Source organism: Apium graveolens, chromosome 1 (assembly GCF_009905375.1).
Source record: "Apium graveolens cultivar Ventura chromosome 1, ASM990537v1, whole genome shotgun sequence".
NCBI classification, from domain to species: Eukaryota; Viridiplantae; Streptophyta; class Magnoliopsida; order Apiales; family Apiaceae; genus Apium; species Apium graveolens.
In genome coordinates, this window is record NC_133647.1 from 55,755,260 (window position 1) to 55,768,492 (window position 13,233).

At 40.3% G+C, this 13,233-nt stretch overlaps 1 non-coding gene across 1 annotated transcript; it reads right to left on the minus strand.

The window, feature by feature from the left end:
* Window positions 1-4,166: 4,166 nt before the first annotated feature.
* On the minus strand, window positions 4,167-4,273 carry LOC141683814 (small nucleolar RNA R71). Its single transcript, XR_012560454.1, has one exon. It is a non-coding gene; the product is annotated as a small nucleolar RNA R71 (small nucleolar RNA).
* Window positions 4,274-13,233: the final 8,960 nt, after the last annotated feature.

Genomic DNA, 13,233 nt, shown 5'->3' on the forward strand with positions numbered 1-13,233 from the left:
CTTTCACGAATCACTAACACCTAGTGCAATGATCCGGTTCACAGGTAACTAGTTCCGCTCTCAGGCTTTCATACTATATCTTCTTAAATCATTGTCAAGTATTTTACCATATATAAACAACTTCACTAAGAATCCTTGAGGTTTTCACACTGATCCTGATAACTGCTTCGAATGACTCCAACTTTATTCTTCTAATGCATGAACTCATTAATGAACTTCATACGGATCACTGCTGACGTCTTCTTCACTGTAGCTACCAAAACCATATTGTATATGCCCAATAAACAATCTTTACTGATTCTAGTGGAATATAGATTATTTCAAAGTCCTTTGTTCTATACTGAGTTATCCAAACCAGTATTGTTGAGTTATACACACAGCTTCAATCTTGGTCAACAATCTCCCCCTATTTAATTGTTACACCTGATGGTCAAATAATAATAGAGAAACCACAATTTCGAGGATAACTCAACTAAACATAACCAAAAAATCTTCAATCAACTTTCAAATTTCATTCTTGGACATGGAAATAATACTATCTTATATCTACCGCATCTTCTATACACATACAGCTTCAGCAAAGAATAAATTCTTCTCTCCCTTATATAAAGTTGCAGATAGATACGTCTTCCAAAAATTGTTTTCAATAATCTTCAGATCTTCCCATATAGCACATAGAAAACATTTTGGAACTCAGAAAATCGAAACCCAATAATCTCTCCCCCTAAGATGAAGAATCCCTTCCTTAGTACAATAAAGTTGGAAATTCCCCTTCTTAGTTTCAGAAAAACTATTGAATCTTGATAATATTTGTAATTTCTATATAATCTCTCCCCCTTAGTTGAGTAATCCTTCAAAGTGTATCAGAGTGGAATCTTAGGATCAAACCACCAAGTGAAGAGATTATATATTGTAACCATTTCTTCACAGTGCAAGTGTGTGATTTCTGTTTAGTGATCTCACATTGTGTTTCACTTCACTCTATACTCAAGTGTTTATTACTCAGTCTCACAGTGTGTCACACACTCAAAGCTCCAAACATCAAAGTGTACCTGCAAGAAAATCTTTTTCATAGAAAAGTTGCCTTCCACCTTCAAGGATGGAAACTCTCAGTCAAAAAATTCAAAAATGTTCATTCTGAGAGGGGAAATTAGGATTCTTTTAAGCGGAAGTATTCCTGATATCCCTCAACTTCCATGAAGAAGTATCCCATATAAACTGTTCAGATGATAGACGAGTCCTCATTTACAAGTTGCTATTTTGACAAAGTCAAAATCATTTCCAAATTTGAAGTTTGGGAAGATAATAAATGATCAATGATATGCCATTAGAAATCAAAGATTTCTTCTGAAGTTTGTGAAGACTTATCCGAGTTACCAATCCAAATGTACCCCAGATCTTAAAATCTCAACCTTAATCCAAAAATCAGAGTCCATGATCATATTATATATCAGAGGCCAGGATCTGAGGATTAAGATCAATCAACTTCCAGAATTATAGGTTCTTATTCAAGATCAGAGATAAAGAGCAGAAACATGATCCAGGATTCATCCATTGTCAGTGACCTTGATATGGTATAACAACAATTTATGCGTTAATACCTTCATTGTGTGTTGAATCTCACATATACATTGGAAATATTTTAATCAAGGGGTAGTGACTCTCACTCAGATGCCCTGGTTGATGGGCGAATTTCAATAGATAACATCATGTTGGGAGAATGCACCTAGTAACTGTTTATCTGCCTTTTCAGCTCCATATCCTTTTGAGAGAATACAGATGGGCTTACAGATCTCTCAGGTTATAGATACTCCACTTCTTTGTGAGAGATAGAGCTGTAGGGTTGACCTTTCCATCCTTATATGGTGTTTCTTGGCACTATCTCCCTCATTCTCATCACAACTCCAATACCAAGAGGTATTGATACCAACTATTAATTTTGTCTGACACCAATGGTTACTTTTGATGTATCAGAGCAAAAAAATTGTATCGAATGGTGAATATATCAGAGCCAGGTAAGAATGTTGTTTGAGAAGTGTTTGGTTATAATAACTTAGTGATAAGTGGCATTTTATACCACTTAGAACATCTTAAAATGGCTTAAATTGGTGCCTTGAAATCAAGTATTTTGTGTATTTGATGCATTTTTCTAGTGTTTATGCATTTCAGGGTATTAGTTGCATTTCAGAGGAGTAATCATCAAGAATAAGCCTTGGCATGTGTTCACCATTACGAGAGGAAAGAAATGGGCAGATTACGGCGAAGAAACGGAGTAAACTCAGGATTTTTCCAGAAGGGTCCTGAGCGCCCACTCAGCAATGCTGAGCGGCCGCGCAGAAAGCTGAGCGCCCGCTCAGCTATGCTGAGCGGCAGCGCAGGGTCGGGAAAAAAGACAATTTATTTTAGGACTTCTACTTCTGTTTGGCTTCCACTTCTATGTAATATGAGTTTTATGGGACTATTATATAAGTAGATTTAGAGACGTTTTCACGAGAGAGGATCGTGGTATTATGCAAGGAGCGAAGGAGATAAGGAAGAGGACCGTTTTAGCACACAGCAACGAAGAGGAAGCATATTTTCTCGTGATTCTTGTTTCGTTGTAACGTTGGATGCTAGTTTTCTTACTTTGAACCTATTTACTCTTGTGACGTACTTTGATTTAATATAATAAGTTTAGTTATTATTTTCTTGTGTTTGTTTATCATGATTTCATATGAACCCATGATGACGATGAGTGCTATTATGGGCTAATCGTGATCATGGGGTCGCAACAGATTTACTATGGAATTCTTTAGTTAATTGTTAATACTGTAGTGTGTGATGATTGTATGATATCTAGTATTGGTTGTGCGTATTCGTCTTATGTGCGTTGCGAACATATAAGATAGGGTGTTAATCTCTTGTGAAGCGACGATGGATCTTGAGATTTAGAACTTGCCATGCTAGCATAGGTTCATGTATGATGTGCATGATTAGTGGGTAACTCTAACAGTTTTATTTGCCCTGTGTAATCAAAAGGAATAACTTGTGCTTAAATCGTTGTGTTGTCAATTTCTGTAGACATATAGGAACTCAACATAATTGATGACTATTCAACTTCTATCTTAATTGTGGATGTTTAGTAGAATGGTATTAGTACAATGAAAGTTGGCTTTTATCAGTTTCGTGTTATTCGATTAATATCATCACTGTCACATGCTTAAGGTAATAACAATAACTATTGAAGGAAGTAGTAATGAAGTTGTGATCTCATGAGTGTTTTAATATTATTGATTTGAAGTGTTAATTAAGTGATTAATTAAGTAGTTAATTGTAGTTAATGTTTAGTCAACAATTCTAAGTGTTAGTGTCTTAACATTGAGAAGTAATCATACATTGGTGCGTGAGTTTAATTAAACAATAATTAGTCTGAGTCTCTGTGGGAACGAACTAGAAAGTATTCTATATTACTTGCGAACGCGTATACTTGCGTGGATATTAGCGTGTGTTTTTGCCCTAACAAGTTTTTGGCGCCGCTGCCGGGGACTCGGCGTATTTGTTTAGTTTATGTACTTACCATTATTGGTCATTTGGACTCAGTGATTAGGACGTAGTAGTTACTTATTGTTTCCGGTTGTGTTTCAGGTACTTTAGCGAGCGTTTATGCAAACTCGTTCTCGTACTCACAAGAGGACTTTGGATACAGCTGAGGAGACAGACAAAGTTCTTAATATTCCGGAGAAGTTAGATTTTGAAGATTCGGATTCAGGAACTGAGCGGAAAGAACCAGTAAACATGGGTGATCGTATTGTTCAAGCTGATCCAGCTCTTATAGATTTTTCTCGGCCAAAAATTGATGACATTCAGTCAAGCATTCTTCATCCGGCTTTCAAGCTAACACCTTTGAAATCAAGCTGGGCACTATCCAGATGGTACAGAATTCTGTATCTTTTGGAGGAGCTGCGACTGAAGACCCCAACATGCACATAAGGAATTTTGTCGAGATCTGCAGCACTTTTAAGTATAATGGCGTGACTGATGAGGCTATCAAGCTGAGGCTTTTCCCATTCTCACTGAGGGACAAAGCTAAGGACTGGTTACATTCTGAACCAGCTGGGTCCATCACTACGTGGCAAGATCTTGCGCAAAAGTTTCTGGTGAAGTTTTATTTGATGGCAAAGACTGCTGTTATGAGGAGTGCTCTTACTCAGTTTGCGCAGCAACCTACAGAATCTATGTGCGAAGCTTGGGAACGCTACAAGGAAATGTTGAGAAAGTGTCCACATCATGGAATGCCCGATTGGATGGTGATCACTAGTTTCTATAATGGTTTGGGGGCCCAATCTCGGCCCATGCTCGATGCAGCAGCTGAAGGCGCCTTATGGGCTAAAAGCTATACTGAGGCTTATAATCTTATCGAGACTATGGATGCAAATGAGCATCAAAACCCAACTCAGAGGATGATGCCTGGTAAGGTAGCAGGTATTCTGGAAGTCGATGCAGCTACCGCTATTGCAGCGCAGCTTCAAGCGCTGTCAATGAAGGTTGATTCTCTGGCTATATATGGAGTTAATCAAATAGCTATGGTTTATGAGCTTTGTGCAGGATCTCATGCTACGGATCAGTGTTCTCTTGTCAACGAATTTGTTCATTATGTGAATAATTATCAGCGATAACAGCAGCCTGTGCCAGCTACTTATCATCCTAATAACAGAAATCATCCAAATTTTAGCTGGGGGAATAATCAGAATGCTATTCAGCCACCATATCAGCAAGGTGTGAGTAAACAATTTAACCCACCTGGATTCCAGCAACCATAACAGTATGCTCAAAGGCAATCATATCCTCAACAGGGAAGTGCAGCTGCACCTACTAGTGCTGATTTTGAGAAACTTAAGCTGTTATGCAAGAGTCAGGAGGTTTCTATCAAGACCTTGGAAAATCAAATCGGTCAAATAGCCAATGCAGTGCTCAATCGTCAACCTTGCACTCTTCCCAGTGACACGGAAGTACCAGGCAGGAAGGAAGCTAAAGAGCAAGTCAAGGCTATTACCTTAAGGTCCGGAAAAGTTGCTGATGCTGAAAAGGCAAAAGAAGGAGAAGCTGAAATTAGAGATGAAGAAGCTAAGCAAAAGGAGAAAGCGGCGGAACCAAGGAAGACTACTGTTGAACACACTCTGCCTGAGGGTAATACAGGGGAGAAACAACTCTATCCTCCACCACCTTTTCCTAAGAGATTGCAGCAACAAAAGCTGGATAGACAGTTCAGTAAGTTTCTGGAGGTGTTCAAGAAACTTCACATCAATATACCTTTCGCTGAGGCTCTGGAGCAAATGCCTAGTTATGTGAAGTTTATGAAGAGCATTCTTTCAAGGAAGGTAAAACTGGATGACCTTGAGACCGTTGCTCTCACGGAAGAATACAGCGCTGTTCTGCAGCAAAAGTTACCTCCAAAACTGAAAGATCCAGGTAGCTTCACCATTCCTTGCACCATTGGCAAGTTAACTTTTGACAAGTGCCTTTGTGATTTGGAGCAAGCATCAATCTGATGCCGTTGTCGATCTTTAAAAAGTTGGATTTGCCTGATCCAAAGCCCACATACATGTCTCTACAATTGGTTGATCGTTCTATTACTTACCCAAGGGGCATAGTGGAGGATGTGCTAGTCAAGGTGGATAAGCTCTTCTTTCCTGCAGATTTTGTTATTCTGGATTTTGAGGAAGATAAGAAGATTTCCATAATCTTGGGAAGACCTTTCTTGGCTACTGGCCGTACCTTGATAGATGTGCAGAAAGGTGAACTTACTATGCGGGTACAAGATCAGGATGTGACCTTCAACGTATTCAAGGCAATGAAATTCCCTACCGAAGATGAGGAGTGCTTAAAAGTGGATGTGATTGATTCTGCTGTTACTTCGGAACTCGATCGTATGCTAATGTCTGATGCATTGGAAAAGGCCTTAGTGGGGGATTTTGACAGTGATGATGAAGATGGCAACGAGCAATTACAATATCTGAACGCTTCTCCCTGGAAGCGAAAGCTGGACATGCCGTTTGAATCTCTGGGTGCTTCTGACGTCAAGAATGCTGAAGGAAAGCTTAAACCATCAATAGAGGAAGCACCTACCTTAGAGCTCAAGCCATTACCACAACACTTGAGGTATGCTTTTTTAGGTGATGCATCTACTTTACCTGTTATTATTGCATCTGACCTTTCAGGTAGTGAGGAAGACAAGCTCTTAAGGATTTTGAGAGAATTCAAATCGGCTATTGGATGGACCATAGCAGACATGAAGGGTATAAGTCCTTCATATTGTATGCATAAAATTCTGCTAGAGGAAGGTAGTAAGCCGACTGTTGAACAGCAGCGTAGACTGAATCCTATCATGAAGGAGGTGGTGAAGAAAGAAATTCTGAAATGGCTAGATGCAGGCATCATTTATCCTATTTCTGACAGTTCTTGGGTGAGCCCCGTACAATGTGTACCTAAGAAAGGAGGTATCACTGTGGTAGCAAATGAAAAGAATGAGCTCATCCCTACTTGAACAGTTACAAGATGGAGAGTATGCATGGATTATCGAAAGTTGAATAAAGCCACGAGGAAGGATCACTTCCCTCTTCCGTTCATTGATCAGATGTTTGACAGGTTGGCTGGTCACGAGTATTTTTGTCTTTTGGATGGCTATTCAGGGTATAATCAGATTTGTATTACACCAGAAAATCAGGAAAAGACTACCTTCACTTGTCTATTTGGCACGTCTGCTTTTCGTAGAGTTTCGTTTGGGTTATGTGGCGCCCCGGCCACTTTTCAGAGATGTATGATGGCTATATTCTCTGACATGATTGGAAATAATGTCGAGGTGTTCATGGATGACTTCTCCGTCTTTGGACATTCGTATGATGAATGTTTGAATAATCTTCACGGCGTACTCAAAATGTGCGTGGAAACTAATTTGGTGCTCAATTGGGAGAAATGTCATTTTATGGTGCGTGAAGGCATTATTCTTGGGCATAAGGTCTCTAGCAAGGGTCTGGAGGTGGACAAGGCCAAGGTGGGAGTCATTGAAAATCTTCCACCACCTATTTCTGTGAAAGGAATCCGTAGTTTTCTTGGTCATGCGGGTTTTTATCGGCGATTCATCAAGGACTTTTCAAAGATATCTAAGCCGTTGTGCAATTTGCTTGAGAAAGATGTGCCTTTCAAATTTGATGATGAATGTTTGGCGGCATTCGAGACTCTCAAGAAGAGTTTGATCACTGCGCCAGTTATTACAACACCAGATTGGACAGAGCCGTTTGAGATGATGTGTGATGCGAGTGATTATGCGGTAGGTGCAGTTCTGGGACATCGCAAGAATAATCTCTTTCATGTGGTCTATTATGCGAGTAAGACCTTAAATGGGGCCCAAATGAACTACACCACTATGGAGAAGGAGCTATTGGCTATAGTCTTTAGTTTCGAGAAATTTCGATCTTATCTGCTTGGTACTAAAGTAACAGTATTCACTGATCATGCGGCCATTCGCTATCTGGTTTCCAAGAAGGATTCGAAGCCGAGACTCATTCGTTGGGTGCTCTTACTTCAGGAATTTGAGTTAGAGATCAAGGATCGAAAAGGTACTGAGAATCAAGTAGCTGGCCATCTCTCTAGGTTGGAGAATCCCGATTCTACTTCACAAGATAGGACATTAATCAATGAATCTTTTCCGGATGAGCAGTTGTTTGTATTTCAGGAGGAAGAACCATGGTTTGCAGATATTGTAAACTATCTCGTCAGCAATATAATGCCTCCTAATTTGACCTCCGCTCAAAAGAAGAAGTTTCTACATGAGGTGAAGTGGTATATATGGGATGAACCATATTTGTTTAGACAGGGAGCTGACCAGATCATCAGGAGATGTATCCCATTCTGTGATACGGAGGGGATATTACGAGACTGCCACTCCACGGTTTATGGTGGACACTATGGTGGTGAGAAGACGACAACTCGTATTCTGCAAGCAGGTTTTTTCTGGCCTACTTTGTTTAAGGATGCTCATCAGTTTGTTTTAAGGTGTGATCGTTGCCAAAGAGTGGGAAATTTGACGAGAAAGGATGAGATACCGTTAAATGTGATGCTTGAAGTCGAGGTCTTTGATGTTTGGGGAATCGATTTCATGGGGCCTTTTGTCTCGTCCTGCAATAATCAGTACATCTTACTGGTAGTCGATTATGTCTCAAAATGGGTAGAAGTCAAAGCTTTACCGACAAATGATGCAAAGGAAGTGCTGAATTTTGTTTATAAGCAGATTTTCACAAGGTTTGGAACACCTTGTGTAATCATAAGTGATGAAGGGTCGTATTTCTGCAACCGTAAGTTCACTTCTATGATGCAGCGTTATAATGTGAATCATCGAGTTACTACTGCCTATCATCCACAAACAAATGGTCAAGCGAAAGTGTCTAACAGAGAAATCAAGCGCATTCTAGAGAAGGTTGTTTGTCCGTCAAGGAAGGATTGGTCTTTAAAGCTCGATGAAGCTGTTTGGGCTTACAGAACAGCATACAAAACTCCACTTGGTATGTCCCCGTTTCAGTTGGTGTACGGTAAGGGATGTCATTTACCTGCGGAGCTTGAGCATAAGGCCTACTGGGCGTTGAAAAAGTTGAACATGGATTTAGATGCAGCTCGTAAGAAAAGAATGCTTCAGCTTAATGAACTTGATGAATTTCGACTTCAAGCGTACGAGAATAACAAAATGTATAAGGAAAAGGTGACGAGGTGGCACAATAGGAAGCTACATCCTAAGTTATTCGTGCCGGGGCAACAAGTTCTCTTATTCAACTCTCGTCTCTGACTTTTTCCTGGGAAGTTGAAATCGAGGTGGTCTGGACCTTTTATTGTCAAAACTGTGTTTCCACATGGAGCGGTGGAAATTTTTGAGAATGATCCGGACCAAGCATTCAAGGTTAACGGTCAGCGTTTGAAGCACTACTATGGGGATATGGCAAACCGAGAAGTGGTCAGTGCCATTTTATTGACTACGTGAGAAAGGTACGCAACGTTAAGCTAATGACAAAAAAGAAGCGCTGCGTGGGAGGCAGCCCATGATTTGTTGTTACAGGAACCCTTATAAGTTAATAACCTATCCAAAAACACAAAAAAATCAGAAAAACGGGGCTGAATTTTTTTTTCTAGTGACCCCCTGAGCGGCCGCTCAGCTTTGCTGAGCGACCGCTCAGGGATCGGCTGAATGAATTTTTTTTTAGTTCAGAAAATAAACCAAAAAAATCAGAAAATAAAAAAATAAAACCCAACTTTAGCCCATAAACCCACGATTTGTTCCTACTATCCCATGATTTTAGCCCTCAATCCCCAACCCTAATCTAATTTAACCTATTCCACACCCTATATACATACACCTATCCTACATATCTCCCACAAACTTCCTACACTTAAACTCTCTCCCAAGCATAAAAACTCAGTTCTTAAACACTTTTATTCAAGATTCAATGGCACCCAAGAGAGCACGAACTATTGATAGCAGCAGCACAGTTCCTACTGCTGATTTATCGAGGGGTACTGCTGCAACGCCTCGGTTGACTGACAGAGCTGCGGAAGAGGAGTACACTAGGCTTTTAGGGAAGTCGATTCTGAAGGAGAGAGGGTTTTTACCATCGGGGAGGGATGGTGAGTTGCTACCCATGATTGCAGAGAAGGGGTGGATAACTTTTTGTGAGTCGCCCGAAGCAGTGCCGATGAGCGTGGTTCGCGAGTTTTATGCGAACGCGAAGGCCGAAAAGAATGGGTTTTCTGTGGTCCGAGGGCTGACGGTTGATTATCACCCAGCGGCGATTCACCGTGTGATTGGGCAGCGAGAGAGGAAGCCCGAGGAGGAGAACTGGAATGAGAAGACTGCTGAGGATTTTGACTTGGATTTGATTTGTGTGACTCTCTGTAGGCCGGGCACAGGTTGGACCTTCAAGACCGGCACTAATGAGTATCGCCACTTCCCGACGATAGCTATGAACAGGTATGCCCGTGCATGAAATGCATTTATTTGTGCTAATATTTTGCCTTCTTCGCATGCACACGAGGTCACAGTTGAGAGAGCACAGTTGTTGTGGGAAATTCTTAATGAGGAGTACTGTGTGGACCTTGGTGAGTTTATCTACCAAGGAATTCTTAAGTTTTTTAGGGGAGCTAAGCATATGAACATCCCTTATGCATCCACGGTTACGAAGCTGTGCCGAGCAGTAGGAGTGAACTGGCCGGCTCATGAGCAGTTGCAGTTGCCGGCAGCTCCGATTGATTCTGGGACTCTGAACGGGATGCAGGAGTGGACCGGTGGTGAGCCTGAGGAGCATGGGCTGGGTTATCGTCTTCCAGGAGGGCGTCCAGCACGAGGTGCTACTATGGCTAGGCCTAGGCGTGATGAGGCTGGTTCTTCGAGAGCTCAAGAGGGTGCTGGGATGGCTAATACCCAGTATAGGAGGCTTTCACGGCGGATGGATGCCATGTACGAGACGCAGAGTAGGTTTGCTCAGGAGCTCACCCTTGCGTTAGGGACTGCTTTTCGGGGCCTTGGAGCTGATATCCAGTGGCCAGTTTTTGGTGAGGACTCTGCATACCCGCCGCCTGATACTCCACCCACTGAGAGTGATGATGATGATGACTCCGAGTAGGTATACCCTGTGTTCCTTTCTACTACCTTCACTGGGGACAGTGAAGATTTTAAGTTTGGGGGTGGTAGTTAAGGAATATTTTGTTTGTGTCATATAGCTGTATATTCATGATAGTTTAGTTCATATAGTTGCATAATTTATGCCATATAGTTTTTTTATAGCTTTATTTGTTTATCATGTCATGTAGCTCATGCATTTACCATGATCCCTTTTGCGATGATTTATCGACTGAATTGTGATATTGATGCGAGTGTAGTGATAGCATTAAAGTGATATTGAGTCGTGTAGGTTGATATGCATGCTAGAAGCACTTGTAGTTTCACTAAGTCTTAGAGAATGCTTAAGGGCTAGATTGTTGTTATGATTTGATTGTTTTCGAGGTTAATCTATTTATTATGCTTAGAATTCGATAATAGGTTCTTAGTGATAAAGGCATGAAAAAGAAAAAAATGGAGTAAAAAAATAGAATTTGTTGCTAGTTGTGGCTAGGCGTCAAATGGCTAGTAGCCGGCTCGCATGTTGTGCGAGTAGTCTAGGGTTGAGCAAGATGGAGCGAAATGCACTTGCTTAGATTGCCTTGAGGATAGTCGAGTCATAATAATTGGTCTAGTTCTGAAGCATATCTGTTAAGCATCTGCACGCACCACGTTTCTGGCTGTATGTTCGTTTGCATGAGTTTATTGATCTTTAGTCGCCTAACTGCATTTGTTGAGTTGTTGCAATTTGGTTGGTTTGTTCATAGTAAGGGGGATCGCTGTATTTTCATATAGATTGCATTCATGCATGTTTTTATTTATTTTTGAGTCTGTGACGCTTGAGGACAAACATCGATCTAAGTTTGGGAGTGTGATAAGTGGCATTTTATACCACTTAGAACATCTTAAAATGGCTTAAATTGGTGCCTTGAAATCAAGTATTTTGTGTATTTGATGCGTTTTTCTAGTGTTTATGCATTTCAGGGTATTAGTTGCATTTCGGTGGAGTAATCATCAAGAATAAGCCTTGGCATGTGTTCACCATTGCGAGAGGAAAGAAATGGGCAGATTACGGCGAAGAAATGGAGCAAACTCAGGATTTTTCCAGAAGGGACCTGAGCGCCCGCTCAGCAATACTGAGCGGCCGCGCAGAAAGCTGAACGCCCGCTCAGCTATGCTGAGCGGCCGCGCAGGGTCAGGAAAAAAGGCAATTTATTTTAGGACTTCTACTTCTGTTTGGCTTCCACTTCTATGTAATCTGAGTTTTATGGGACTATTATATAAGTAGATTTAGAGACGTTTTCACGAGAGAGGATCGTGGTATTACGCAAGGAGCGAAGGAGATAAGGAAGAAGACCGTTTTAGCACACAGCAACGAAGAGGAAGCATATTTTCTCGTGATTCTTGTTTCGTTGTAACGTTGGATGCTAGTTTTTTTACTTTGAACCTATTTACTCTTGTGACGTACTCTGATTTAATATAATTAGTTTAGTTATTATTTTCTTGTGTTTGTTTATCATGATTTCATATGAACCCATGATGACGATGAGTGCTATTATGGGCTAATCGTGATCATGGGGTCGGAACGGATTTACTATAGAATTCTTTAGTTAATTGTTAATACTGTAGTGTGTGATGATTGTATGATATCTAGTATTGGTTGTGCGTATTCGTCTTATGTGCGTCACGAACATATAAGATAGGGTGTTAATCTCTTGTGAAGCGACGGTGGATCTTGAGATTTAGAACTTGCCATGCTAGCATAGGTTCATGTATGATGTGCATGATTAGTGGGTAACTCTAACAGTTTTATTTGCCCTGTGTAATCAAAAGGAATAACTTGTGCTTAAATCGTTGTGTTGTCAATTTCTGTAGACATATAGGAACTCAACATAATTGATGACTATTCAACTTCTATCTTAATTGTGGATGTTTGGTAGAATGGTATTAGTACAATGAAAGTTGGCTTTTATCAGTTTCGTGTTATTCGATTAATATCATCACTGTCACATGCTAAAGGTAATAACAATAACTATTGAAGGAAGTAGTAATGAAGTTGTGATCTCATGAGTGTTTTAATATTGTTAATTTGAAGTGTTAATTAAGTGATTAATTAAGTAGTTAATTGTAGTTAATGTTTAGTCAACAATTCTAAGTGTTAGTGTCTTAACATTGAGAAGTAATTATACATTGGTGCGTGAGTTTAATTAAACAATAATTAGTCTGAGTCTCTGTGGGAACGAACTAGAAAGTATTCTATATTACTTGTGAACACGTATACTTGCGTGGATATTAGCGTGTGTTTTCGCCCTAACACTTAGGTTAGAACCTATGAGGTTTGATAGGCTCATAGTGAGTTCATAAAACTACTGAGGGTGTTGAAGATTAAAAACATCCGAAGTACAATATCAGAGAATTTGATAATCAATAACAGAGTGATCTCAAGTTCAAAGAGTTTTACCTTTACTTACCACCATATGGATTCACGAAGGATGTCTCATATGATCATGCTTTCTGATTCTTTTGACAATGCTACTCAATCAAATCTCATTAGCTCAAATAGTTCAAGTTAGTCCAAGTGGCACGTGATCTATTCTATTATGTTTAAGGCAAGT